General features: G+C 50.8%; 26 non-coding genes across 26 annotated transcripts; all 26 read left to right on the top strand.

The window, feature by feature from the left end:
- Positions 1–372: 372 nt before the first annotated feature.
- On the top strand, positions 373–445 carry trnaf-gaa (transfer RNA phenylalanine (anticodon GAA)). Its single transcript has one exon. It is a non-coding gene; the product is annotated as a tRNA-Phe (tRNA).
- Positions 446–1,042: 597 nt separating this feature from the next.
- trnaf-gaa (transfer RNA phenylalanine (anticodon GAA)) lies at positions 1,043–1,115 on the top strand. The gene has a single exon. It is a non-coding gene; the product is annotated as a tRNA-Phe (tRNA).
- Positions 1,116–1,712: 597 nt separating this feature from the next.
- Positions 1,713–1,785, top strand: trnaf-gaa (transfer RNA phenylalanine (anticodon GAA)). The gene has a single exon. It is a non-coding gene; the product is annotated as a tRNA-Phe (tRNA).
- Positions 1,786–2,382: 597 nt separating this feature from the next.
- trnaf-gaa (transfer RNA phenylalanine (anticodon GAA)) lies at positions 2,383–2,455 on the top strand. Its single transcript has one exon. It is a non-coding gene; the product is annotated as a tRNA-Phe (tRNA).
- Positions 2,456–3,052: 597 nt separating this feature from the next.
- trnaf-gaa (transfer RNA phenylalanine (anticodon GAA)) lies at positions 3,053–3,125 on the top strand. Its single transcript has one exon. It is a non-coding gene; the product is annotated as a tRNA-Phe (tRNA).
- A 597-nt stretch (positions 3,126–3,722) lies between these two features.
- Positions 3,723–3,795, top strand: trnaf-gaa (transfer RNA phenylalanine (anticodon GAA)). The gene has a single exon. It is a non-coding gene; the product is annotated as a tRNA-Phe (tRNA).
- A 597-nt stretch (positions 3,796–4,392) lies between these two features.
- Positions 4,393–4,465, top strand: trnaf-gaa (transfer RNA phenylalanine (anticodon GAA)). Its single transcript has one exon. It is a non-coding gene; the product is annotated as a tRNA-Phe (tRNA).
- Positions 4,466–5,062: 597 nt separating this feature from the next.
- On the top strand, positions 5,063–5,135 carry trnaf-gaa (transfer RNA phenylalanine (anticodon GAA)). The gene has a single exon. It is a non-coding gene; the product is annotated as a tRNA-Phe (tRNA).
- A 597-nt stretch (positions 5,136–5,732) lies between these two features.
- trnaf-gaa (transfer RNA phenylalanine (anticodon GAA)) lies at positions 5,733–5,805 on the top strand. Its single transcript has one exon. It is a non-coding gene; the product is annotated as a tRNA-Phe (tRNA).
- A 597-nt stretch (positions 5,806–6,402) lies between these two features.
- Positions 6,403–6,475, top strand: trnaf-gaa (transfer RNA phenylalanine (anticodon GAA)). Its single transcript has one exon. It is a non-coding gene; the product is annotated as a tRNA-Phe (tRNA).
- Positions 6,476–7,072: 597 nt separating this feature from the next.
- trnaf-gaa (transfer RNA phenylalanine (anticodon GAA)) lies at positions 7,073–7,145 on the top strand. Its single transcript has one exon. It is a non-coding gene; the product is annotated as a tRNA-Phe (tRNA).
- A 597-nt stretch (positions 7,146–7,742) lies between these two features.
- Positions 7,743–7,815, top strand: trnaf-gaa (transfer RNA phenylalanine (anticodon GAA)). Its single transcript has one exon. It is a non-coding gene; the product is annotated as a tRNA-Phe (tRNA).
- Positions 7,816–8,412: 597 nt separating this feature from the next.
- trnaf-gaa (transfer RNA phenylalanine (anticodon GAA)) lies at positions 8,413–8,485 on the top strand. Its single transcript has one exon. It is a non-coding gene; the product is annotated as a tRNA-Phe (tRNA).
- Positions 8,486–9,082: 597 nt separating this feature from the next.
- On the top strand, positions 9,083–9,155 carry trnaf-gaa (transfer RNA phenylalanine (anticodon GAA)). The gene has a single exon. It is a non-coding gene; the product is annotated as a tRNA-Phe (tRNA).
- Positions 9,156–9,752: 597 nt separating this feature from the next.
- Positions 9,753–9,825, top strand: trnaf-gaa (transfer RNA phenylalanine (anticodon GAA)). Its single transcript has one exon. It is a non-coding gene; the product is annotated as a tRNA-Phe (tRNA).
- A 597-nt stretch (positions 9,826–10,422) lies between these two features.
- trnaf-gaa (transfer RNA phenylalanine (anticodon GAA)) lies at positions 10,423–10,495 on the top strand. The gene has a single exon. It is a non-coding gene; the product is annotated as a tRNA-Phe (tRNA).
- Positions 10,496–11,092: 597 nt separating this feature from the next.
- trnaf-gaa (transfer RNA phenylalanine (anticodon GAA)) lies at positions 11,093–11,165 on the top strand. The gene has a single exon. It is a non-coding gene; the product is annotated as a tRNA-Phe (tRNA).
- A 1,255-nt stretch (positions 11,166–12,420) lies between these two features.
- On the top strand, positions 12,421–12,493 carry trnaf-gaa (transfer RNA phenylalanine (anticodon GAA)). Its single transcript has one exon. It is a non-coding gene; the product is annotated as a tRNA-Phe (tRNA).
- Positions 12,494–13,090: 597 nt separating this feature from the next.
- trnaf-gaa (transfer RNA phenylalanine (anticodon GAA)) lies at positions 13,091–13,163 on the top strand. Its single transcript has one exon. It is a non-coding gene; the product is annotated as a tRNA-Phe (tRNA).
- A 597-nt stretch (positions 13,164–13,760) lies between these two features.
- Positions 13,761–13,833, top strand: trnaf-gaa (transfer RNA phenylalanine (anticodon GAA)). Its single transcript has one exon. It is a non-coding gene; the product is annotated as a tRNA-Phe (tRNA).
- Positions 13,834–14,430: 597 nt separating this feature from the next.
- trnaf-gaa (transfer RNA phenylalanine (anticodon GAA)) lies at positions 14,431–14,503 on the top strand. The gene has a single exon. It is a non-coding gene; the product is annotated as a tRNA-Phe (tRNA).
- A 1,255-nt stretch (positions 14,504–15,758) lies between these two features.
- Positions 15,759–15,831, top strand: trnaf-gaa (transfer RNA phenylalanine (anticodon GAA)). The gene has a single exon. It is a non-coding gene; the product is annotated as a tRNA-Phe (tRNA).
- Positions 15,832–16,428: 597 nt separating this feature from the next.
- trnaf-gaa (transfer RNA phenylalanine (anticodon GAA)) lies at positions 16,429–16,501 on the top strand. Its single transcript has one exon. It is a non-coding gene; the product is annotated as a tRNA-Phe (tRNA).
- Positions 16,502–17,756: 1,255 nt separating this feature from the next.
- trnaf-gaa (transfer RNA phenylalanine (anticodon GAA)) lies at positions 17,757–17,829 on the top strand. The gene has a single exon. It is a non-coding gene; the product is annotated as a tRNA-Phe (tRNA).
- A 597-nt stretch (positions 17,830–18,426) lies between these two features.
- Positions 18,427–18,499, top strand: trnaf-gaa (transfer RNA phenylalanine (anticodon GAA)). Its single transcript has one exon. It is a non-coding gene; the product is annotated as a tRNA-Phe (tRNA).
- Positions 18,500–19,096: 597 nt separating this feature from the next.
- On the top strand, positions 19,097–19,169 carry trnaf-gaa (transfer RNA phenylalanine (anticodon GAA)). Its single transcript has one exon. It is a non-coding gene; the product is annotated as a tRNA-Phe (tRNA).
- The last annotated feature ends 485 nt before the right edge of the window (positions 19,170–19,654 follow it).

Here is a 19,654-nt window from a genome sequence, read left to right on the forward strand (position 1 = left end):
AGTTGCGTTCCAGCCAAAATGCCACAGACCCGTTGCACTTGAGAATGTGATGGTGGACTAGCCAGATGGACAAGTGTGTGGCTTTTGCATGCTCTTCACTTTGCAGTGGCTGCAGATATCGGAGCTGAGGCGGGCGGAAGAGCGAGGAAGCCGTTGATTGCGCAGCTGACAGACTGATGTAAAATAGCAGAGGGTGCAGGAAATAGGCAGCAGGTGAGGCAGCACGATTGGAGAGTGGAAGAGGCTTAACGTTGCAGGTCACTGCTTGATGAAATGTGCGAGATGTTGAGGAAGTTTGCAAGAAATAGCAAAGGAGAGGACTGAGTGGCTGAGAGATGGAACAGAGAAGAGCTTTGCATTGCAGCAGTGCAAGCCGAAATAGCTCAGTTGGGAGAGCGTTAGACTGAAGATCTAAAGGTCCCTGGTTCAATCCCGGGTTTCAGCAGAACCCCTTTGCTGGCTTTCTGTGCTGTCTACTACTTGGCACTGCATTTTGTCCCGCAGTGTCTTCAAATATCAATCGACGCAAGCTGCAACAAACCAGATGCCCATCGCAATCTCCTGTCGATATTTTCGAAAGACATTCCCACCCTCAATATTCTGGCGTTCTTCCATCCCCTTTCAGCGTTAGCTTTTGTTTCACGCCTCCACATACCTCATTGTGGCCCGCAGTTGCGTTCCAGCCAAAATGCCACAGACCCGTTGCACTTGAGAATGTGATGGTGGACTAGCCAGATGGACAAGTGTGTGGCTTTTGCATGCTCTTCACTTTGCAGTGGCTGCAGATATCGGAGCTGAGGCGGGCGGAAGAGCGAGGAAGCCGTTGATTGCGCAGCTGACAGACTGATGTAAAATAGCAGAGGGTGCAGGAAATAGGCAGCAGGTGAGGCAGCACGATTGGAGAGTGGAAGAGGCTTAACGTTGCAGGTCACTGCTTGATGAAATGTGCGAGATGTTGAGGAAGTTTGCAAGAAATAGCAAAGGAGAGGACTGAGTGGCTGAGAGATGGAACAGAGAAGAGCTTTGCATTGCAGCAGTGGAAGCCGAAATAGCTCAGTTGGGAGAGCGTTAGACTGAAGATCTAAAGGTCCCTGGTTCAATCCCGGGTTTCGGCAGAACCCCCTTGCTGGCTTTCTGTGCTGTCTACTACTTGGCACTGCATTTTGTCCCGCAGTGTCTTCAAACATCAATCGACGCAAGCTGCGGCAAACCAGATGCCCATCGCAATCTCCTGTCGATATTTTCGAAAGACATTCCCACCCTCAATATTCTGCCGTTCTTCCATCCCCTTTCAGCGTTAGCTTTTGTTTCACGCCTCCACATACCTCATTGTGGCCCGCAGTTGCGTTCCAGCCAAAATGCCACAGACCCGTTGCACTTGAGAATGTGATGGTGGACTAGCCAGATGGACAAGTGTGTGGCTTTTGCATGCTCTTCACTTTGCAGTGGCTGCAGATATCGGAGCTGAGGCGGGCGGAAGAGCGAGGAAGCCGTTGATTGCGCAGCTGACAGACTGATGTAAAATAGCAGAGGGTGCAGGAAATAGGCAGCAGGTGAGGCAGCACGATTGGAGAGTGGAAGAGGCTTAACGTTGCAGATCACTGCTTGATGAAATGTGCGAGATGTTGAGGAAGTTTGCAAGAAATAGCAAAGGAGAGGACTGAGTGGCTGAGAGATGGAACAGAGAAGAGCTTTGCATTGCAGCAGTGGAAGCCGAAATAGCTCAGTTGGGAGAGCGTTAGACTGAAGATCTAAAGGTCCCTGGTTCAATCCCGCGTTTCGGCAGAACCCCTTTGCTGGCTTTCTGTGCTGTCTACTACTTGGCACTGCATTTTGGCTCGCAGTGTCTTCAAACATCAATCGACGCAAGCTGCGACAAACCAGATGCCCATCGCAATCTCCTGTCGATATTTTCGAAAGACATTCCCACCCTCAATATTCTGGCGTTCTTCCATCCCCTTTCAGCGTTAGCTTTTGTTTCACGCCTCCACATACCTCATTGTGGCCCGCAGTTGCGTTCCAGCCAAAATGCCACAGACCCGTTGCACTTGAGAATGTGATGGTGGACTAGCCAGATGGACAAGTGTGTGGCTTTTGCATGCTCTTCACTTTGCAGTGGCTGCAGATATCGGAGCTGAGGCGGGCGGAAGAGCGAGGAAGCCGTTGATTGCGCAGCTGACAGACTGATGTAAAATAGCAGAGGGTGCAGGAAATAGGCAGCAGGTGAGGCAGCACGATTGGAGAGTGGAAGAGGCTTAACGTTGCAGGTCACTGCTTGATGAAATGTGCGAGATGTTGAGGAAGTTTGCAAGAAATAGCAAAGGAGAGGACTGAGTGGCTGAGAGATGGAACAGAGAAGAGCTTTGCATTGCAGCAGTGGAAGCTGAAATAGCTCAGTTGGGAGAGCGTTAGACTGAAGATCTAAAGGTCCCTGGTTCAATCCCGGGTTTCAGCAGAACCCCTTTGCTGGCTTTCTGTGCTGTCTACTACTTGGCACTGCATTTTGTCCCGCAGTGTCTTCAAATATCAATCGACGCAAGCTGCAACAAACCAGATGCCCATCGCAATCTCCTGTCGATATTTTCGAAAGACATTCCCACCCTCAATATTCTGGCGTTCTTCCATCCCCTTTCAGCGTTAGCTTTTGTTTCACGCCTCCACATACCTCATTGTGGCCCGCAGTTGCGTTCCAGCCAAAATGCCACAGACCCGTTGCACTTGAGAATGTGATGGTGGACTAGCCAGATGGACAAGTGTGTGGCTTTTGCATGCTCTTCACTTTGCAGTGGCTGCAGATATCGGAGCTGAGGCGGGCGGAAGAGCGAGGAAGCCGTTGATTGCGCAGCTGACAGACTGATGTAAAATAGCAGAGGGTGCAGGAAATAGGCAGCAGGTGAGGCAGCACGATTGGAGAGTGGAAGAGGCTTAACGTTGCAGGTCACTGCTTGATGAAATGTGCGAGATGTTGAGGAAGTTTGCAAGAAATAGCAAAGGAGAGGACTGAGTGGCTGAGAGATGGAACAGAGAAGAGCTTTGCATTGCAGCAGTGCAAGCCGAAATAGCTCAGTTGGGAGAGCGTTAGACTGAAGATCTAAAGGTCCCTGGTTCAATCCCGGGTTTCGGCAGAACCCCCTTGCTGGCTTTCTGTGCTGTCTACTACTTGGCACTGCATTTTGTCCCGCAGTGTCTTCAAACATCAATCGACGCAAGCTGCGGCAAACCAGATGCCCATCGCAATCTCCTGTCGATATTTTCGAAAGACATTCCCACCCTCAATATTCTGGCGTTCTTCCATCCCCTTTCAGCGTTAGCTTTTGTTTCACGCCTCCACATACCTCATTGTGGCCCGCAGTTGCGTTCCAGCCAAAATGCCACAGACCCGTTGCACTTGAGAATGTGATGGTGGACTAGCCAGATGGACAAGTGTGTGGCTTTTGCATGCTCTTCACTTTGCAGTGGCTGCAGATATCGGAGCTGAGGCGGGCGGAAGAGCGAGGAAGCCGTTGATTGCGCAGCTGACAGACTGATGTAAAATAGCAGAGGGTGCAGGAAATAGGCAGCAGGTGAGGCAGCACGATTGGAGAGTGGAAGAGGCTTAACGTTGCAGGTCACTGCTTGATGAAATGTGCGAGATGTTGAGGAAGTTTGCAAGAAATAGCAAAGGAGAGGACTGAGTGGCTGAGAGATGGAACAGAGAAGAGCTTTGCATTGCAGCAGTGCAAGCCGAAATAGCTCAGTTGGGAGAGCGTTAGACTGAAGATCTAAAGGTTCCTGGTTCAATCCCGGGTTTCAGCAGAACCCCTTTGCTGGCTTTCTGTGCTGTCTACTACTTGGCACTGCATTTTGTCCCGCAGTGTCTTCAAATATCAATCGACGCAAGCTGCAACAAACCAGATGCCCATCGCAATCTCCTGTCGATATTTTCGAAAGACATTCCCACCCTCAATATTCTGGCGTTCTTCCATCCCCTTTCAGCGTTAGCTTTTGTTTCACGCCTCCACATACCTCATTGTGGCCCGCAGTTGCGTTCCAGCCAAAATGCCACAGACCCGTTGCACTTGAGAATGTGATGGTGGACTAGCCAGATGGACAAGTGTGTGGCTTTTGCATGCTCTTCACTTTGCAGTGGCTGCAGATATCGGAGCTGAGGCGGGCGGAAGAGCGAGGAAGCCGTTGATTGCGCAGCTGACAGACTGATGTAAAATAGCAGAGGGTGCAGGAAATAGGCAGCAGGTGAGGCAGCACGATTGGAGAGTGGAAGAGGCTTAACGTTGCAGGTCACTGCTTGATGAAATGTGCGAGATGTTGAGGAAGTTTGCAAGAAATAGCAAAGGAGAGGACTGAGTGGCTGAGAGATGCAACAGAGAAGAGCTTTGCATTGCCGCAGTGCAAGCCGAAATAGCTCAGTTGGGAGAGCGTTAGACTGAAGATCTAAAGGTCCCTGGTTCAATCCCGGGTTTTGGCAGAACCCCCTTGCTGGCTTTCTGTGCTGTCTCCTACTTGGCACTGCATTTTGTCCCGCAGTGTCTTCAAACATCAATCGACGCAAGCTGCGGCAAACCAGATGCCCATCGCAATCTCCTGTCGATATTTTCGAAAGACATTCCCACCCTCAATATTCTGCCGTTCTTCCATCCCCTTTCAGCGTTAGCTTTTGTTTCACGCCTCCACATACCTCATTGTGGCCCGCAGTTGCGTTCCAGCCAAAATGCCACAGACCCGTTGCACTTGAGAATGTGATGGTGGACTAGCCAGATGGACAAGTGTGTGGCTTTTGCATGCTCTTCACTTTGCAGTGGCTGCAGATATCGGAGCTGAGGCGGGCGGAAGAGCGAGGAAGCCGTTGATTGCGCAGCTGACAGACTGATGTAAAATAGCAGAGGGTGCAGGAAATAGGCAGCAGGTGAGGCAGCACGATTGGAGAGTGGAAGAGGCTTAACGTTGCAGGTCACTGCTTGATGAAATGTGCGAGATGTTGAGGAAGTTTGCAAGAAATAGCAAAGGAGAGGACTGAGTGGCTGAGAGATGGAACAGAGAAGAGCTTTGCATTGCAGCAGTGCAAGCCGAAATAGCTCAGTTGGGAGAGCGTTAGACTGAAGATCTAAAGGTCCCTGGTTCAATCCCGGGTTTCGGCAGAACCCCCTTGCTGGCTTTCTGTGCTGTCTACTACTTGGCACTGCATTTTGTCCCGCAGTGTCTTCAAACATCAATCGACGCAAGCTGCGGCAAACCAGATGCCCATCGCAATCTCCTGTCGATATTTTCGAAAGACATTCCCACCCTCAATATTCTGGCGTTCTTCCATCCCCTTTCAGCGTTAGCTTTTGTTTCACGCCTCCACATACCTCATTGTGGCCCGCAGTTGCGTTCCAGCCAAAATGCCACAGACCCGTTGCACTTGAGAATGTGATGGTGGACTAGCCAGATGGACAAGTGTGTGGCTTTTGCATGCTCTTCACTTTGCAGTGGCTGCAGATATCGGAGCTGAGGCGGGCGGAAGAGCGAGGAAGCCGTTGATTGCGCAGCTGACAGACTGATGTAAAATAGCAGAGGGTGCAGGAAATAGGCAGCAGGTGAGGCAGCACGATTGGAGAGTGGAAGAGGCTTAACGTTGCAGGTCACTGCTTGATGAAATGTGCGAGATGTTGAGGAAGTTTGCAAGAAATAGCAAAGGAGAGGACTGAGTGGCTGAGAGATGGAACAGAGAAGAGCTTTGCATTGCAGCAGTGCAAGCCGAAATAGCTCAGTTGGGAGAGCGTTAGACTGAAGATCTAAAGGTCCCTGGTTCAATCCCGGGTTTCGGCAGAACCCCCTTGCTGGCTTTCTGTGCTGTCTACTACTTGGCACTGCATTTTGTCCCGCAGTGTCTTCAAACATCAATCGACGCAAGCTGCGGCAAAGCAGATGCCCATCGCAATCTCCTGTGGATATTTTCGAAAGACATTCCCACCCTCAATATTCTGGCGTTCTTCCATCCCCTTTCAGCGTTAGCTTTTGTTTCACGCCTCCACATACCTCATTGTGGCCCGCAGTTGCGTTCCAGCCAAAATGCCACAGACCCGTTGCACTTGAGAATGTGATGGTGGACTAGCCAGATGGACAAGTGTGTGGCTTTTGCATGCTCTTCACTTTGCAGTGGCTGCAGATATCGGAGCTGAGGCGGGCGGAAGAGCGAGGAAGCCGTTGATTGCGCAGCTGACAGACTGATGTAAAATAGCAGAGGGTGCAGGAAATAGGCAGCAGGTGAGGCAGCACGATTGGAGAGTGGAAGAGGCTTAACGTTGCAGGTCACTGCTTGATGAAATGTGCGAGATGTTGAGGAAGTTTGCAAGAAATAGCAAAGGAGAGGACTGAGTGGCTGAGAGATGGAACAGAGAAGAGCTTTGCATTGCAGCAGTGCAAGCCGAAATAGCTCAGTTGGGAGAGCGTTAGACTGAAGATCGAAAGGTCCCTGGTTCAATCCCGGGTTTCGGCAGAACCCCCTTGCTGGCTTTCTGTGCTGTCTACTACTTGGCACTGCATTTTGTCCCGCAGTGTCTTCAAACATCAATCGACGCAAGCTGCGGCAAACCAGATGCCCATCGCAATCTCCTGTCGATATTTTCGAAAGACATTCCCACCCTCAATATTCTGCCGTTCTTCCATCCCCTTTCAGCGTTAGCTTTTGTTTCACGCCTCCACATACCTCATTGTGGCCCGCAGTTGCGTTCCAGCCAAAATGCCACAGACCCGTTGCACTTGAGAATGTGATGGTGGACTAGCCAGATGGACAAGTGTGTGGCTTTTGCATGCTCTTCACTTTGCAGTGGCTGCAGATATCGGAGCTGAGGCGGGCGGAAGAGCGAGGAAGCTGTTGATTGCGCAGCTGACAGACTGATGTAAAATAGCAGAGGGTGCAGGAAATAGGCAGCAGGTGAGGCAGCACGATTGGAGAGTGGAAGAGGCTTAACGTTGCAGGTCACTGCTTGATGAAATGTGCGAGATGTTGAGGAAGTTTGCAAGAAATAGCAAAGGAGAGGACTGAGTGGCTGAGAGATGGAACAGAGAAGAGCTTTGCATTGCAGCAGTGGAAGCCAAAATAGCTCAGTTGGGAGAGCGTTAGACTGAAGATCTAAAGGTCCCTGGTTCAATCCCGCGTTTCAGCCGAACCCCTTTGCTGGCTTTCTGTGCTGTCTACTACTTGGCACTGCATTTTGTCCCGCAGTGTCTTCAAACATCAATCGACGCAAGCTGCGACCAACCAGATGCCCATCGCAATCTCCTGTCGATATTTTCGAAAGACATTCCCACCCTCAATATTCTGGCGTTCTTCCATCCCCTTTCAGCGTTAGCTTTTGTTTCACGCCTCCACATACCTCATTGTGGCCCGCAGTTGCGTTCCAGCCAAAATGCCACAGACCCGTTGCAATTGAGAATGTGATGGTGGACTAGCCAGATGGACAAGTGTGTGGCTTTTGCATGCTCTTCACTTTGCAGTGGCTGCAGATATCGGAGCTGAGGCGGGCGGAAGAGCGAGGAAGCCGTTGATTGCGCAGCTGACAGACTGATGTAAAATAGCAGAGGGTGCAGGAAATAGGCAGCAGGTGAGGCAGCACGATTGGAGAGTGGAAGAGGCTTAACGTTGCAGGTCACTGCTTGATGAAATGTGCGAGATGTTGAGGAAGTTTGCAAGAAATAGCAAAGGAGAGGACTGAGTGGCTGAGAGATGGAACAGAGAAGAGCTTTGCATTGCAGCAGTGCAAGCCGAAATAGCTCAGTTGGGAGAGCGTTAGACTGAAGATCTAAAGGTCCCTGGTTCAATCCCGGGTTTCGGCAGAACCCCCTTGCTGGCTTTCTGTGCTGTCTACTACTTGGCACTGCATTTTGTCCCGCAGTGTCTTCAAACATCAATCGACGCAAGCTGCGGCAAAGCAGATGCCCATCGCAATCTCCTGTGGATATTTTCGAAAGACATTCCCACCCTCAATATTCTGGCGTTCTTCCATCCCCTTTCAGCGTTAGCTTTTGTTTCACGCCTCCACATACCTCATTGTGGCCCGCAGTTGCGTTCCAGCCAAAATGCCACAGACCCGTTGCACTTGAGAATGTGATGGTGGACTAGCCAGATGGACAAGTGTGTGGCTTTTGCATGCTCTTCACTTTGCAGTGGCTGCAGATATCGGAGCTGAGGCGGGCGGAAGAGCGAGGAAGCCGTTGATTGCGCAGCTGACAGACTGATGTAAAATAGCAGAGGGTGCAGGAAATAGGCAGCAGGTGAGGCAGCACGATTGGAGAGTGGAAGAGGCTTAACGTTGCAGGTCACTGCTTGATGAAATGTGCGAGATGTTGAGGAAGTTTGCAAGAAATAGCAAAGGAGAGGACTGAGTGGCTGAGAGATGGAACAGAGAAGAGCTTTGCATTGCAGCAGTGCAAGCTGAAATAGCTCAGTTGGGAGAGCGTTAGACTGAAGATCTAAAGGTCCCTGGTTCAATCCCGGGTTTCGGCAGAACCCCCTTGCTGGCTTTCTGTGCTGTCTACTACTTGGCACTGCATTTTGTCCCGCAGTGTCTTCAAACATCAATCGACGCAAGCTGCGGCAAACCAGATGCCCATCGCAATCTCCTGTCGATATTTTCGAAAGACATTCCCACCCTCAATATTCTGCCGTTCTTCCATCCCCTTTCAGCGTTAGCTTTTGTTTCACGCCTCCACATACCTCATTGTGGCCCGCAGTTGCGTTCCAGCCAAAATGCCACAGACCCGTTGCACTTGAGAATGTGATGGTGGACTAGCCAGATGGACAAGTGTGTGGCTTTTGCATGCTCTTCACTTTGCAGTGGCTGCAGATATCGGAGCTGAGGCGGGCGGAAGAGCGAGGAAGCCGTTGATTGCGCAGCTGACAGACTGATGTAAAATAGCAGAGGGTGCAGGAAATAGGCAGCAGGTGAGGCAGCACGATTGGAGAGTGGAAGAGGCTTAACGTTGCAGGTCACTGCTTGATGAAATGTGCGAGATGTTGAGGAAGTTTGCAAGAAATAGCAAAGGAGAGGACTGAGTGGCTGAGAGATGGAACAGAGAAGAGCTTTGCATTGCAGCAGTGCAAGCCGAAATAGCTCAGTTGGGAGAGCGTTAGACTGAAGATCTAAAGGTCCCTGGTTCAATCCCGGGTTTCGGCAGAACCCCCTTGCTGGCTTTCTGTGCTGTCTACTACTTGGCACTGCATTTTGTCCCGCAGTGTCTTCAAACATCAATCGACGCAAGCTGCGGCAATCCAGATGCCCATCGCAATCTCCTGTCGATATTTTCGAAAGACATTCCCACCCTCAATATTCTGGCGTTCTTCCATCCCCTTTCAGCGTTAGCTTTTGTTTCACGCCTCCACATACCTCATTGTGGCCCGCAGTTGCGTTCCAGCCAAAATGCCACAGACCCGTTGCACTTGAGAATGTGATGGTGGACTAGCCAGATGGACAAGTGTGTGGCTTTTGCATGCTCTTCACTTTGCAGTGGCTGCAGATATCGGAGCTGAGGCGGGCGGAAGAGCGAGGAAGCCGTTGATTGCGCAGCTGACAGACTGATGTAAAATAGCAGAGGGTGCAGGAAATAGGCAGCAGGTGAGGCAGCACGATTGGAGAGTGGAAGAGGCTTAACGTTGCAGGTCACTGCTTGATGAAATGTGCGAGATGTTGAGGAAGTTTGCAAGAAATAGCAAAGGAGAGGACTGAGTGGCTGAGAGATGGAACAGAGAAGAGCTTTGCATTGCAGCAGTGGAAGCTGAAATAGCTCAGTTGGGAGAGCGTTAGACTGAAGATCTAAAGGTCCCTGGTTCAATCCCGCGTTTCAGCCGAACCCCTTTGCTGGCTTTCTGTGCTGTCTACTACTTGGCACTGCATTTTGTCCCGCAGTGTCTTCAAACATCAATCGACGCAAGCTGCGACAAACCAGATGCCCATCGCAATCTCCTGTCGATATTTTCGAAAGACATTCCCACCCTCAATATTCTGGCGTTCTTCCATCCCCTTTCAGCGTTAGCTTTTGTTTCACGCCTCCACATACCTCATTGTGGCCCGCAGTTGCGTTCCAGCCAAAATGCCACAGACCCGTTGCACTTGAGAATGTGATGGTGGACTAGCCAGATGGACAAGTGTGTGGCTTTTGCATGCTCTTCACTTTGCAGTGGCTGCAGATATCGGAGCTGAGGCGGGCGGAAGAGCGAGGAAGCCGTTGATTGCGCAGCTGACAGACTGATGTAAAATAGCAGAGGGTGCAGGAAATAGGCAGCAGGTGAGGCAGCACGATTGGAGAGTGGAAGAGGCTTAACGTTGCAGGTCACTGCTTGATGAAATGTGCGAGATGTTGAGGAAGTTTGCAAGAAATAGCAAAGGAGAGGACTGAGTGGCTGAGAGATGGAACAGAGAAGAGCTTTGCATTGCAGCAGTGCAAGCCGAAATAGCTCAGTTGGGAGAGCGTTAGACTGAAAATCCAAAGGTCCCTGGTTCAATCCCGGGTTTCGGCAGAACCCCCTTGCTGTCTTTCTGTGCTGTCTACTACTTGGCACTGCATTTTGTCCCGCATTGTCTTCAAACATCAATCGACGCAAGCTGCGACAAACCAGATGCCCATCGCAATCTCCTGTCGATATTTTCGAAAGACATTCCCACCCTCAATATTCTGGCGTTCTTCCATCCCCTTTCAGCGTTAGCTTTTGTTTCACGCCTCCACATACCTCATTGTGGCCCGCAGTTGCGTTCCAGCCAAAATGCCACAGACCCGTTGCACTTGAGAATGTGATGGTGGACTAGCCAGATGGACAAGTGTGTGGCTTTTGCATGCTCTTCACTTTGCAGTGGCTGCAGATATCGGAGCTGAGGCGGGCGGAAGAGCGAGGAAGCCGTTGATTGCGCAGCTGACAGACTGATGTAAAATAGCAGAGGGTGCAGGAAATAGGCAGCAGGTGAGGCAGCACGATTGGAGAGTGGAAGAGGCTTAACGTTGCAGGTCACTGCTTGATGAAATGTGCGAGATGTTGAGGAAGTTTGCAAGAAATAGCAAAGGAGAGGACTGAGTGGCTGAGAGATGGAACAGAGAAGAGCTTTGCATTGCAGCAGTGCAAGCCGAAATAGCTCAGTTGGGAGAGTGTTAGACTGAAGATCTAAAGGTCCCTGGTTCAATCCCGGGTTTCGGCAGAACCCCCTTGCTGGCTTTCTGTGCTGTCTACTACTTGGCACTGCATTTTGTCCCGCAGTGTCTTCAAACATCAATCGACGCAAGCTGCGACAAACCAGATGCCCATCGCAATCTCCTGTCGATATTTTCGAAAGACATTCCCACCCTCAATATTCTGGCGTTCTTCCATCCCCTTTCAGCGTTAGCTTTTGTTTCACGCCTCCACATACCTCATTGTGGCCCGCAGTTGCGTTCCAGCCAAAATGCCACAGACCCGTTGCACTTGAGAATGTGATGGTGGACTCGCCAGATGGACAAGTGTGTGGCTTTTGCATGCTCTTCACTTTGCAGTGGCTGCAGATATCGGAGCTGAGGCGGGCAGAAGAGCGAGGAAGCCGTTGATTGCGCAGCTGATAGACTGATGTAAAATAGCAGAGGGTGCAGGAAATAGGCAGCAGGTGAGGCAGCACGATTGGAGAGTGGAAGAGGCTTAACGTTGCAGGTCACTGCTTGATGAAATGTGCGAGATGTTGAGGAAGTTTGCAAGAAATAGCAAAGGAGAGGACTGAGTGGCTGAGAGATGGAACAGAGAAGAGCTTTGCATTGCAGCAGTGGAAGCCGAAATAGCTCAGTTGGGAGAGCATTAGACTGAAGATCTAAAGGTCCCGGGTTTCGGCAGAACCCCCTTGCTGGCTTTCTGTGCTGTCTACTACTTGGCACTGCATTTTGTCCCGCAGTGTCTTCAAACATCAATCGACGCAAGCTGCGGCAAACCAGATGCCCATCGCAATCTCCTGTCGATATTTTCGAAAGACATTCCCACCCTCAATATTCTGGCGTTCTTCCATCCCCTTTCAGCGTTAGCTTTTGTTTCACGCCTCCACATACCTCATTGTGGCCCGCAGTTGCGTTCCAGCCAAAATGCCACAGACGCGTTGCACTTGAGAATGTGATGGTGGACTAGCCAGATGGACAAGTGTGTGGCTTTTGCATGCTCTTCACTTTGCAGTGGCTGCAGATATCGGAGCTGAGGCGGGCGGAAGAGCGAGGAAGCCGTTGATTGCGCAGCTGACAGACTGATGTAAAATAGCAGAGGGTGCAGGAAATAGGCAGCAGGTGAGGCAGCACGATTGGAGAGTGGAAGAGGCTTAACGTTGCAGGTCACTGCTTGATGAAATGTGCGAGATGTTGAGGAAGTTTGCAAGAAATAGCAAAGGAGAGGACTGAGTGGCTGAGAGATGGAACAGAGAAGAGCTTTGCATTGCAGCAGTGCAAGCCGAAATAGCTCAGTTGGGAGAGCGTTAGACTGAAGATCTAAAGGTCCCTGGTTCAATCCCGGGTTTCGGCAGAACCCCCTTGCTGGCTTTCTGTGCTGTCTACTACTTGGCACTGCATTTTGTCCCGCAGTGTCTTCAAACATCAATCGACGCAAGCTGCGGCAATCCAGATGCCCATCGCAATCTCCTGTCGATATTTTCGAAAGACATTCCCACCCTCAATATTCTGGCGTTCTTCCATCCCCTTTCAGCGTTAGCTTTTGTTTCACGCCTCCACATACCTCATTGTGGCCCGCAGTTGCGTTCCAGCCAAAATGCCACAGACCCGTTGCACTTGAGAATGTGATGGTGGACTAGCCAGATGGACAAGTGTGTGGCTTTTGCATGCTCTTCACTTTGCAGTGGCTGCAGATATCGGAGCTGAGGCGGGCGGAAGAGCGAGGAAGCCGTTGATTGCGCAGCTGACAGACTGATGTAAAATAGCAGAGGGTGCAGGAAATAGGCAGCAGGTGAGGCAGCACGATTGGAGAGTGGAAGAGGCTTAACGTTGCAGGTCACTGCTTGATGAAATGTGCGAGATGTTGAGGAAGTTTGCAAGAAATAGCAAAGGAGAGGACTGAGTGGCTGAGAGATGGAACAGAGAAGAGCTTTGCATTGCAGCAGTGGAAGCTGAAATAGCTCAGTTGGGAGAGCGTTAGACTGAAGATCTAAAGGTCCCTGGTTCAATCCCGCGTTTCAGCCGAACCCCTTTGCTGGCTTTCTGTGCTGTCTACTACTTGGCACTGCATTTTGTCCCGCAGTGTCTTCAAACATCAATCGACGCAAGCTGCGACAAACCAGATGCCCATCGCAATCTCCTGTCGATATTTTCGAAAGACATTCCCACCCTCAATATTCTGGCGTTCTTCCATCCCCTTTCAGCGTTAGCTTTTGTTTCACGCCTCCACATACCTCATTGTGGCCCGCAGTTGCGTTCCAGCCAAAATGCCACAGACCCGTTGCACTTGAGAATGTGATGGTGGACTAGCCAGATGGACAAGTGTGTGGCTTTTGCATGCTCTTCACTTTGCAGTGGCTGCAGATATCGGAGCTGAGGCGGGCGGAAGAGCGAGGAAGCCGTTGATTGCGCAGCTGACAGACTGATGTAAAATAGCAGAGGGTGCAGGAAATAGGCAGCAGGTGAGGCAGCACGATTGGAGAGTGGAAGAGGCTTAACGTTGCAGGTCACTGCTTGATGAAATGTGCGAGATGTTGAGGAAGTTTGCAAGAAATAGCAAAGGAGAGGACTGAGTGGCTGAGAGATGGAACAGAGAAGAGCTTTGCATTGCAGCAGTGCAAGCCGAAATAGCTCAGTTGGGAGAGCGTTAGACTGAAAATCCAAAGGTCCCTGGTTCAATCCCGGGTTTCGGCAGAACCCCCTTGCTGTCTTTCTGTGCTGTCTACTACTTGGCACTGCATTTTGTCCCGCATTGTCTTCAAACATCAATCGACGCAAGCTGCGACAAACCAGATGCCCATCGCAATCTCCTGTCGATATTTTCGAAAGACATTCCCACCCTCAATATTCTGGCGTTCTTCCATCCCCTTTCAGCGTTAGCTTTTGTTTCACGCCTCCACATACCTCATTGTGGCCCGCAGTTGCGTTCCAGCCAAAATGCCACAGACCCGTTGCACTTGAGAATGTGATGGTGGACTAGCCAGATGGACAAGTGTGTGGCTTTTGCATGCTCTTCACTTTGCAGTGGCTGCAGATATCGGAGCTGAGGCGGGCGGAAGAGCGAGGAAGCCGTTGATTGCGCAGCTGACAGACTGATGTAAAATAGCAGAGGGTGCAGGAAATAGGCAGCAGGTGAGGCAGCACGATTGGAGAGTGGAAGAGGCTTAACGTTGCAGGTCACTGCTTGATGAAATGTGCGAGATGTTGAGGAAGTTTGCAAGAAATAGCAAAGGAGAGGACTGAGTGGCTGAGAGATGGAACAGAGAAGAGCTTTGCATTGCAGCAGTGCAAGCCGAAATAGCTCAGTTGGGAGAGTGTTAGACTGAAGATCTAAAGGTCCCTGGTTCAATCCCGGGTTTCGGCAGAACCCCCTTGCTGGCTTTCTGTGCTGTCTACTACTTGGCACTGCATTTTGTCCCGCAGTGTCTTCAAACATCAATCGACGCAAGCTGCGACAAACCAGATGCCCATCGCAATCTCCTGTCGATATTTTCGAAAGACATTCCCACCCTCAATATTCTGGCGTTCTTCCATCCCCTTTCAGCGTTAGCTTTTGTTTCACGCCTCCACATACCTCATTGTGGCCCGCAGTTGCGTTCCAGCCAAAATGCCACAGACCCGTTGCACTTGAGAATGTGATGGTGGACTCGCCAGATGGACAAGTGTGTGGCTTTTGCATGCTCTTCACTTTGCAGTGGCTGCAGATATCGGAGCTGAGGCGGGCAGAAGAGCGAGGAAGCCGTTGATTGCGCAGCTGATAGACTGATGTAAAATAGCAGAGGGTGCAGGAAATAGGCAGCAGGTGAGGCAGCACGATTGGAGAGTGGAAGAGGCTTAACGTTGCAGGTCACTGCTTGATGAAATGTGCGAGATGTTGAGGAAGTTTGCAAGAAATAGCAAAGGAGAGGACTGAGTGGCTGAGAGATGGAACAGAGAAGAGCTTTGCATTGCAGCAGTGGAAGCCGAAATAGCTCAGTTGGGAGAGCATTAGACTGAAGATCTAAAGGTCCCGGGTTTCGGCAGAACCCCCTTGCTGGCTTTCTGTGCTGTCTACTACTTGGCACTGCATTTTGTCCCGCAGTGTCTTCAAACATCAATCGACGCAAGCTGCGGCAAACCAGATGCCCATCGCAATCTCCTGTCGATATTTTCGAAAGACATTCCCACCCTCAATATTCTGGCGTTCTTCCATCCCCTTTCAGCGTTAGCTTTTGTTTCACGCCTCCACATACCTCATTGTGGCCCGCAGTTGCGTTCCAGCCAAAATGCCACAGACGCGTTGCACTTGAGAATGTGATGGTGGACTAGCCAGATGGACAAGTGTGTGGCTTTTGCATGCTCTTCACTTTGCAGTGGCTGCAGATATCGGAGCTGAGGCGGGCGGAAGAGCGAGGAAGCCGTTGATTGCGCAGCTGACAGACTGATGTAAAATAGCAGAGGGTGCAGGAAATAGGCAGCAGGTGAGGCAGCACGATTGGAGAGTGGAAGAGGCTTAACGTTGCAGGTCACTGCTTGATGAAATGTGCGAGATGTTGAGGAAGTTTGCAAGAAATAGCAAAGGAGAGGACTGAGTGGCTGAGAGATGGAACAGAGAAGAGCTTTGCATTGCAGCAGTGCAAGCCGAAATAGCTCAGTTGGGAGAGCGTTAGACTGAAGATCTAAAGGTCCCTGGTTCAATCCCGGGTTTCGGCAGAACCCCCTTGCTGGCTTTCTGTGCTGTCTACTACTTGGCACTGCATTTTGTCCCGTAGTGTCTTCAAACATCAATCGACGCAAGCTGCGGCAAACCAGATGCCCATCGCAATCTCCTGTCGATATTTTCGAAAGACATTCCCACCCTCAATATTCTGGCGTTCTTCCATCCCCTTTCAGCGTTAGCTTTTGTTTCACGCCTCCACATACCTCATTGTGGCCCGCAGTTGCGTTCCAGCCAAAGTGCCACAGACCCGTTGCACTTGAGAATGTGATGGTGGACTAGCCAGATGGACAAGTGTGTGGCTTTTGCATGCTCTTCACTTTGCAGTGGCTGCAGATATCGGAGCTGAGGCGGGCGGAAGAGCGAGGAAGCCGTTGATTGCGCAGCTGACAGACTGATGTAAAATAGCAGAGGGTGCAGGAAATAGGCAGCAGGTGAGGCAGCATGATTGGAGAGTGGAAGAGGCTTAACGTTGCAGGTCACTGCTTGATGAAATGTGCGAGATGTTGAGGAAGTTTGCAAGAAATAGCAAAGGAGAGGACTGAGTGGCTGAGAGATGGAACAGAGAAGAGCTTTGCATTGCAGCAGTGCAAGCCGAAATAGCTCAGTTGGGAGAGCGTTAGACTGAAGATCTAAAGGTCCCTGGTTCAATCCCGGGTTTCGGCAGAACCCCCTTGCTGTCTTTCTGTGCTGTCTACTACTTGGCACTGCATTTTGTCCCGCAGTGTCTTCAAACATCAATCGACGCAAGCTGCGACAAACCAGATGCCCATCGCAATCTCCTGTCGATATTTTCGAAAGACATTCCCACCCTCAATATTCTGGCGTTCTTCCATCCCCTTTCAGCGTTAGCTTTCGTTTCACGCCTCCACATACCTCATTGTGGCCCGCAGTTGCGTTCCAGCCAAAATGCCACAGACCCGTTGCACTTGAGAATGTGATGGTGGACTCGCCAGATGGACAAGTGTGTGGCTTTTGCATGCTCTTCACTTTGCAGTGGCTGCAGATATCGGAGCTGAGGCGGGCAGAAGAGCGAGGAAGCCGTTGATTGCGCAGCTGACAGACTGATGTAAAATAGCAGAGGGTGCAGGAAATAGGCAGCAGGTGAGGCAGCACGATTGGAGAGTGGAAGAGGCTTAACGTTGCAGGTCACTGCTTGATGAAATGTGCGAGATGTTGAGGAAGTTTGCAAGAAATAGCAAAGGAGAGGACTGAGTGGCTGAGAGATGGAACAGAGAAGAGCTTTGCATTGCAGCAGTGGAAGCCGAAATAGCTCAGTTGGGAGAGCATTAGACTGAAGATCTAAAGGTCCCGGGTTTCGGCAGAACCCCCTTGCTGTCTTTCTGTGCTGTCTACTACTTGGCACTGCATTTTGTCCCGCAGTGTCTTCAAACATCAATCGACGCAAGCTGCGGCAAACCAGATGCCCATCGCAATCTCCTGTCGATATTTTCGAAAGACATTCCCACCCTCAATATTCTGGCGTTCTTCCATCCCCTTTCAGCGTTAGCTTTTGTTTCACGCCTCCACATACCTCATTGTGGCCCGCAGTTGCGTTCCAGCCAAAGTGCCACAGACCCGTTGCACTTGAGAATGTGATGGTGGACTAGCCAGATGGACAAGTGTGTGGCTTTTGCATGCTCTTCACTTTGCAGTGGCTGCAGATATCGGAGCTGAGGCGGGCGGAAGAGCGAGGAAGCCGTTGATTGCGCAGCTGACAGACTGATGTAAAATAGCAGAGGGTGCAGGAAATAGGCAGCAGGTGAGGCAGCATGATTGGAGAGTGGAAGAGGCTTAACGTTGCAGGTCACTGCTTGATGAAATGTGCGAGATGTTGAGGAAGTTTGCAAGAAATAGCAAAGGAGAGGACTGAGTGGCTGAGAGATGGAACAGAGAAGAGCTTTGCATTGCAGCAGTGCAAGCCGAAATAGCTCAGTTGGGAGAGCGTTAGACTGAAGATCTAAAGGTCCCTGGTTCAATCCCGGGTTTCGGCAGAACCCCCTTGCTGTCTTTCTGTGCTGTCTACTACTTGGCACTGCATTTTGTCCTGCAGTGTCTTCAAACATCAATCGACGCAAGCTGCGACAAACCAGATGCCCATCGCAATCTCCTGTGGATATTTTCGAAAGACATTCCCACCCTCAATATTCTGGCGTTCTTCCATCCCCTTTCAGCGTTAGCTTTTGTTTCACGCCTCCGCATACCTCATTGTGGCCCGCAGTTGCGTTCCAGCCAAAATGCCACAGACCCGTTGCACTTGAGAATGTGATGGTGGACTAGCCAGATGGACAAGTGTGTGGCTTTTGCATGCTCTTCACTTTGCAGTGGCTGCAGATATCGGAGCTGAGGCGGGCGGAAGAGCGAGGAAGCCGTTGATTGCGCAGCTGACAGACTGATGTAAAATAGCAGAGGGTGCAGGAAATAGGCAGCAGGTGAGGCAGCACGATTGGAGAGTGGAAGAGGCTTAACGTTGCAGGTCACTGCTTGATGAAATGTGCGAGATGTTGAGGAAGTTTGCAAGAAATAGCAAAGGAGAGGACTGAGTGGCTGAGAGATGGAACAGAGAAGAGCTTTGCATTGCAGCAGTGCAAGCTGAAATAGCTCAGTTGGGAGAGCGTTAGACTGAAGATCTAAAGGTCCCTGGTTCAATCCCGGGTTTCGGCAGAACCCCCTTGCTGTCTTTCTGTGCTGTCTACTACTTGGCACTGCATTTTGTCCCGCAGTGTCTTCAAACATCAATCGACGCAAGCTGCGGCAAACCAGATGCCCATCGCAATCTCCTGTGGATATTTTCGAAAGACATTCCCACCCTCAATATTCTGGCGTTCTTCCATCCCCTTTCAGCGTTAGCTTTTGTTTCACGCCTCCACATACCTCATTGTGGCCCGCAGTTGCGTTCCAGCCAAAATGCCACAGACCCGTTGCACTTGAGAATGTGATGGTGGACTAGCCAGATGGACAAGTGTGTGGCTTTTGCATGCTCTTCACTTTGCAGTGGCTGCAGATATCGGAGCTGAGGCGGGCGGAAGAGCGAGGAAGCCGTTGATTGCGCAGCTGACAGACTGATGTAAAATAGCAGAGGGTGCAGGAAATAGGCAGCAGGTGAGGCAGCACGATTGGAGAGTGGAAGAGGCTTAACGTTGCAGGTCACTGCTTGATGAAATGTGCGAGATGTTGAGGAAGTTTGCAAGAAATAGCAAAGGAGAGGACTGAGTGGCTGAGAGATGGAACAGAGAAGAGCTTTGCATTGCAGCAGTGCAAGCCGAAATAGCTCAGTTGGGAGAGCGTTAGACTGAAGATCTAAAGGTCCCTGGTTCAATCCCGGGTTTCGGCAGAACCCCCTTGCTGTCTTTCTGTGCTGTCTACTACTTGGCACTGCATTTTGTCCCGCAGTGTCTTCAATCATCAATCGACGCAAGCTGCGGCAAACCAGATGCCCATCGCAATCTCCTGTGGATATTTTCGAAAGACATTCCCACCCTCAATATTCTGGCGTTCTTCCATCCCCTTTCAGCGTTAGCTTTTGTTTCACGCCTCCACATACCTCATTGTGGCCCGCAGTTGCGTTCCAGCCAAAATGCCACAGACCCGTTGCACTTGAGAATGTGATGGTGGACTAGCCAGATGGACAAGTGTGTGGCTTTTGCATGCTCTTCACTTTGCAGTGGCTGCAGATATCGGAGCTGAGGCGGGCGGAAGAGCGAGGAAGCCGTTGATTGCGCAGCTGACAGACTGATGTAAAATAGCAGAGGGTGCAGGAAATAGGCAGCAGGTGAGGCAGCACGATTGGAGAGTGGAAGAGGCTTAACGTTGCAGGTC

The sequence above is a fragment of the Mustelus asterias genome, chromosome 3, assembly GCF_964213995.1.
Source record: "Mustelus asterias chromosome 3, sMusAst1.hap1.1, whole genome shotgun sequence".
NCBI classification, from domain to species: Eukaryota; Metazoa; Chordata; class Chondrichthyes; order Carcharhiniformes; family Triakidae; genus Mustelus; species Mustelus asterias.